Source organism: Nannospalax galili, unplaced genomic scaffold (assembly GCF_000622305.1).
Source record: "Nannospalax galili isolate Female #2095 unplaced genomic scaffold, S.galili_v1.0 scaffold169, whole genome shotgun sequence".
NCBI classification, from domain to species: domain Eukaryota; kingdom Metazoa; phylum Chordata; class Mammalia; order Rodentia; family Spalacidae; genus Nannospalax; species Nannospalax galili.
In genome coordinates, this window is record NW_008360327.1 from 2,747,678 (window position 1) to 2,753,677 (window position 6,000).

Here is a 6,000-nt window from a genome sequence, read left to right on the forward strand (position 1 = left end):
TTCTCTGGGGATGGTCGCTCTGCTTCCTGGTCCACTGTGATGTGAATGTCCTGTCTTATGGTCCTGCTTCCAGGTGCTGCCTTCCCTGCCATGGTGAGCTGTAAGAACCCTCTGAAACAGTGAACCCAAATAAATCTTTCTTCCTTTAAGATGGCTCTGTTAGGCCTTGTGGTCACAGGACACAGAAGTCACTAGTACAGGGGTAGAATCCATTCCCTTCGTCTAAGGTCAGCCGGGGAACGAGCATGAGGCCTGGATGTGGCAGCTGGAGTGAAGCAGTCTGGATGCTTTCTCCCTTCTTCCTCCACATTCAGGACTGTTCTCAAGTTCTTGTGACCGAGATGTACAGACTGCAGCTTCTGGCCTCTTGGAATTGGAAAGGATTTTGGATTCTCTCGGTGCCAGGGTCCCCTCTAGGATCCAAGCAGACTAGAGACAACTGTGAATGGGTTCCCGGCCTCCACAGCATCTGGAGCCTGCAGACAGTGCCTCTCTTCCCAGCCTTTCTCCCTCTCCTGACATTTCCCATCATCCAGCTTTAAACCTAGCCAGAGCTCAGTTTGCTGTGAGTGCTGGTGTGTGTGTGTGGTGGTGGGGGGGGGTCATCATTCCTTTGAAACCTGTGGAAGGGGCTCCAGGTCTGCAATTGCAGGGACAAGTGCTCTGGGCAGGGTGAGCTGGGCCAGCTCTGTAACGTTCTCCTCCTCTGACTTCACAACAACTTCCTGCCTACCCCATCTGCTCCCACCTAGCACTGCAGAAAATCATCTCCGGAAAGAGTGGGAAGAGAGAATGGTTCACAATGAGGCTCCAGCATGGTATAAAAGAGAATTTTAGGACTAAAAGGGACTTTGTCTACTCCTCCACTTTATAGAAGAGAAAATGGAAGCCCAGGGGAGCCAGCAACCTGTTCTTGGTCACACAGCCTGACTGTGGGGCATGGTGGGAGCCCTGGGCTCATGATGCTGGCTCACGGTGCTCTTAAGCATATTCATTCAGTGACTCAATGAATGAATTTGTTTGCAATTTCTATGCATTAGATCCCAAGTTCAGGTTGAACATGTACAAGCTCTTCTCTCTAGGAGCTTAGAGGCTACAGGGCACAGAGTATGTAATCAAAATGCTGGGAGCTAGAATGATGAAAGTGGAGATGACAGGCCAGTGGGAGCATGGGGGAAGTGGAATCAGGAGGGCTTGATGGAGGAGGTGATGCTCAAGCTGAATTCACTGTGGGAAGGAGTTTGCTAGGCCTTTAACAGAGTGAGAGGCCTTGAGGAAGCCATGGGCTCTGCTGGCAGTGTCACATTCCAGCCCCAGCTCTCACCAGGACCACAGTCAGCCACAGGCTCCTTCAGCCTTGCAGCCAGGACCTCCGGGTTTGGAATTCTCTATCTGCTCCAAACTTGGTTATTTTGATTTTCTTTTTCTTTCTTTCTTTCTTTCTTTCTTTCTTTCTTTCTTTCTTTCTTTCTTTCTTTCTTTCTTTCTTTCTTTCTTTTTTGGTCTTTTTGAGATAGGGTCTCCCTGTAGTCCCAGCTGTCCTGGAACTCACTATGTAGATGAGGCTGGCCTTGAACTCACAGAGATCCGCCTGCCTCTGCCTCCCAAGTGCTGGGATCAAAGGCGTGTGCCACCACACCCAGTGGTTATTCTGATTTTTAAGTATTTTGAAAATAAACTTTTCCCCGTGGATGGAAATATTTTCTCTGTGATACATTTTGTTTCTAAGAAGAGTTGAACTTTTGATTCAGACCTTGCCTTGGTCCCGCCTGACCCACCTGTGGGCATCTAGTCCAGCACCAGCGGCCTCCTGATGGCCCTTCCCTGGGTTCCAGGTGTGGGCCAAGGCGATCTCAGTGAGAGTCTCAGAAAGGTACCTACTTTCTGGGGCTGGAACCCTACCCAGGCCCTTGATTCTCCTCTTCCTCCCTGAATCCAGTCCTCAATCCTCCCTCCAGCCTTCTGGAGGCCTTTGGTACCCAAAGCCAGCATAAGATAAACTGGCAGGGCCTCTTCAGGGTCTCTTCCAAACCACAGGCAGAGGTTTATTCAAGCATTGACTATAGGCATTTACTTTCAACAACAGGGGAAAAACATGGCCTAAAAACTCAAAAAGTATTGCACGTTTGTGTTTAGGCAAAAGAATAATAAGAACTTTCACAGTCCTACTGTGCAAAGATGATGGCAATTTTATTTGGCACATTCTCAATGTCAGGCATCATTCTCAACAAATTATAATCTTTCATTTACCTATCATTCATTCATAAAGTCCAATTAATGTTTACAACAACCCACGAGGAAGGTGTTATTACTCCCATTTTACAGATGAATTTCCTTAGAGTTAGCAGTAGCAGCGTGTAAACATGGAGCCAGGAGTTATCCCAGAGCTTGAACCCAGTCACTGCAAGTTTGCTTTTGTTTGTTTGTTTTACAAATTTTGGTTCATGACTGTATTAAACACAAACCAATGACATTGTATTATGCTTACTTTATAACCATGCTTTTTGGTTAATGCTGTAAAATAGTGTTAAGTGATCTTCTAACCATTATTGTAAATGGCTGCATAGTAGCCCAGGAGTGGGAGAGCACCACCATTTACCATCAGTCTCCTATTTAGGATATTTTTATTCTTGTTAAGAAGGCTGTGATAGACATCCTTGTAGGCAGACTGTGAACAAAATCATTTCTTTGCTGTAAACTGTTCTGGGCAGGGATCGCATTGTTAGTTCTGGACTTTGCGGAGTGTTAAGACTTCAGCACACGTGATATGTCATTCACTTGCCCTCCACCTCCAGCCACATGTGGGCAGCTATCTGGGAAGAGCAACTGTAGCAGAGCAGAGGAGTCTGGGGAGGAAATGAGGCCATGGTTCCTGAGGGAGGGGTGCAGTGGGCAGGAAAGTTTTCTTAGAGTGGCAGGTGTGAGAGTGAGGACAACAAATGATACCAAGGGACGTGAGGAAAGAGAGCTGCAGAGCTCGCCCACGAGCTGCTGAGTGGGCATGTCTAAGATGAGCAACAGGACTGGAGGCTTACCTGTTCCATGCTGTGTTCTAACATGTAAGAGTACCATATTTCTGAGGACAGTTTCTCAGGAAAATATACAAACTGCATATTTATAGGAGCCACAAGAAGCACAGATTATTTTCACAAGCTATTAATGACCAAATGATGTATTTATAAATTTGTTTTTATTTTATTTTGGTATGTTCATGTGTGTGCAGCTACACATGTATGTGGGTGTATGTGCATGTGAGCACCAGCGAGTCTTTTACTGGCCCGGAGCTTGCCGCTTAGGCTAGACTGGCTGGTCCATGAATCCCAGGTATTCACCTATCTTTGCCTCCCCAGCACTGGAATGATAAGCACACACCACGGTTGCCTGTTTGGTTTTTTTTTTGTTTTTGTTTTTGGTTTTTTTTTTAAAAAAACCCAGATCTCCCTACAGCCCAGCTGGCCTAGAACTTGCTATGTAGACCAGGCTGGCCTTGAGCTCACAGAGATCTGCCTGCCTCTGCCTCCTGAGTGCTGGATTAAAGGGGTGTGCCACTATGCCTGGCAGCGCCTGGCTTTTTTCACATGGGCTTTAGGGGTTAAATTCAGGTCCTTATTGACTGAGCCATTTTTCCTGCCCCCCCCCGATGTTTTAATGCCATTGGCCACCAAGTTCTGGTGAGGTCAAATCCAGAGTTTGTGCATGTAAGTGCCAATGGACACAGCAGACACTAGGAGTTCAGGAGTGGGGACACTGGGCTCAGGAGCTATGTGCTTTGCGGAGAGTTTGGGGGTGTAACCTGATGTGGCAAGTGGGTGCAATCTCAGTGAACAGAAAACCCACTTGTTCAGATCTCATGAGTCCAAATTTGGGCCTAACTCTCAGGTATGAACCTGGTAGTTTCTTAACCTCCTTTCTCTTTGACCCAGCTGGACTTGAGCTTTCCTCCCATTAGACTTCCCTACCACAGGCCACATACCCAATGACTGAGGCCTCAATTCACATACACCGGGTCTGGGGACATGTGAAGGGAGAAGAAAGTCTCACTACTTACCCTCTCCTCGAAAATGCTGCCCAGCCTACACTCTGCCCCTTCCCTGGGCCAGGAGGCTCAGTGACAGGCATGTGAGTGACTTCTGTGGCAGGAACATGCTAGTAGTTTTGCAGATCTCAGTGATGTACCTGGCACCAGGGCTTGGGGAACTAGCCTCTCATCCGTGAGCCTCCCTCACCATAGGGGTGCGGCTCTGGAGACATGTTCTGTGGCTGCTGTGTGCTGACTGTTCTAGACACAGCGCAAGGGAGGCTGTGGGGGTGGCTGGCGCACCAGGCCTAGGCAGCTCTAGCCTGCCAGCTCCTGCCTTTTCTGGAAACCCACGCAGGTGCTTCCGTTGGTCTCCAGGGACAGATTTCCTGTTTGAAGGAAGCAGCCTTTTGCCTATGTCTCAAACTTGCAGTGAGGAAACTGGGCAAGGCAGGCATATGTACCCACTGGGCAGGGATAAGAGGAACATGGCTAATTCTCTGTTGTGGCCTTGAGGTCCAATTGTCCTTAAACTCCACAGCACAGCTTTGGGCTCCGTTGCTTGGCCTTGGAAGGCACTGTGCTAACATTAGCCTAAGGTGGGCTCTACATCCTTCCTTGTGTTCAGAGTAACGATTTAATTAAATTTGTTCTTTCTGAACTTGTACTATCCTTTAATGGAAGGATGCCTTCAGGGTAGGATTGCTGGGCACTTTTGTAAAGGTGGAACACCACACAAGTGCAACTTTGTAAGGAGACACTTGTCACAAGGATTATAGATTTGTGTGTTTAAATACAACTCTCCAACAGATGGCACTAAAGTGTCTTGAGGCACGGATTCTTACTCGGCAAAGCTCCAATGTGGGCTTATGGCTGCCCTGATGAAAGAGTAAAGCAAATGAGTTTAGGGAGACTTTTATAACAGGTAATACATTAGATGGGTAAATCACAGGCTAGTTCTAGAGCTGGCTGGAGCAGCAGCTCCCATAGTTTGTCCTACTCGGGTTCTCCCAGTCTCACTCACTTGGAAGAGGCATCATCTCCTAGTCCTCCTCCAACTTGATCTTCCCGCCATTTCTGTCTCTGCTCCTGGCTGCCTGAATGCATGAGGTGTCAGGACTAGTACTGTCATCGTGTGTCAGACTGGACATCCAGGTTTAGCCTTTGCTGCATGGTGGCAGGGAAAGCTGGCCCTGCCTGTCTTTACCCCAGGGACTTGCTCTACCTCTGCAGAGAGAGGGGCTAGTCTCCAGTCTTCAGTCCCCCAGCCAGTGGTTCCAATGCTTGTATGATCCAGTAGCTGGCAGCTGACCATGTGACCAGGCAGCTTCCGTGAGCATAGGACAAAGCAGGGTGACAAACCCTGGAGGACAAATCCAGCTGCCACATGTTGTATGGGCTTTGGGCAAAGAATTAGTTTTAGTATATTTTAAAATAATTGAAGCCAAAGGAAGAATAACATTTCACACCACATAAAATTCTGGGGATTCTAGTGTTAGTGTCCACCAATAAAGTTTTATTGAGACATTGTTGCACTCATTTGTTCATGGATTATGGTTTATAGCAACTTTTAAAAAAAATTTTAAAGAGGAGCTGGAGAGATGCCTCAGTGGTTAAGAGCACTGGCTGATAGACCCAGGTTCAAATTCCAGCACCCATATGGTGGCTAACAACCATTTATAACTCTGGTTCCAGGGCACCTGACGCTCTTCTGGCCTCTGTGGGCACCACACAACATGGATGTACTTACATAAATGCAGGCATACCACTCATACACATAAAATAAAAATAAAAACTTTCAAAGAGCTTTATTGAGGTGCAGTGGACACCTGTCTATTTTAGCATAGTTTGATGATTTGGGCAAAGGTATATAGTTATACAGACCATTTACACCCAGAAAGTTCTTTTATGCTTTTTTTTTTTTGGTCTTTTTGAGACAGGGTCTCCCTGTAGCCCCAGCTGTCCTGGAACTCACTATGTAA

General features: G+C 47.2%; 1 protein-coding gene across 1 annotated transcript in view; it reads left to right on the forward strand.

Moving 5' to 3' along the window:
- Loxhd1 (lipoxygenase homology domains 1) overlaps positions 1-6,000 on the forward strand; it is a gene marked incomplete in the record, with an annotated part of 174,362 nt that overhangs the window by 22,265 nt on the left and 146,097 nt on the right.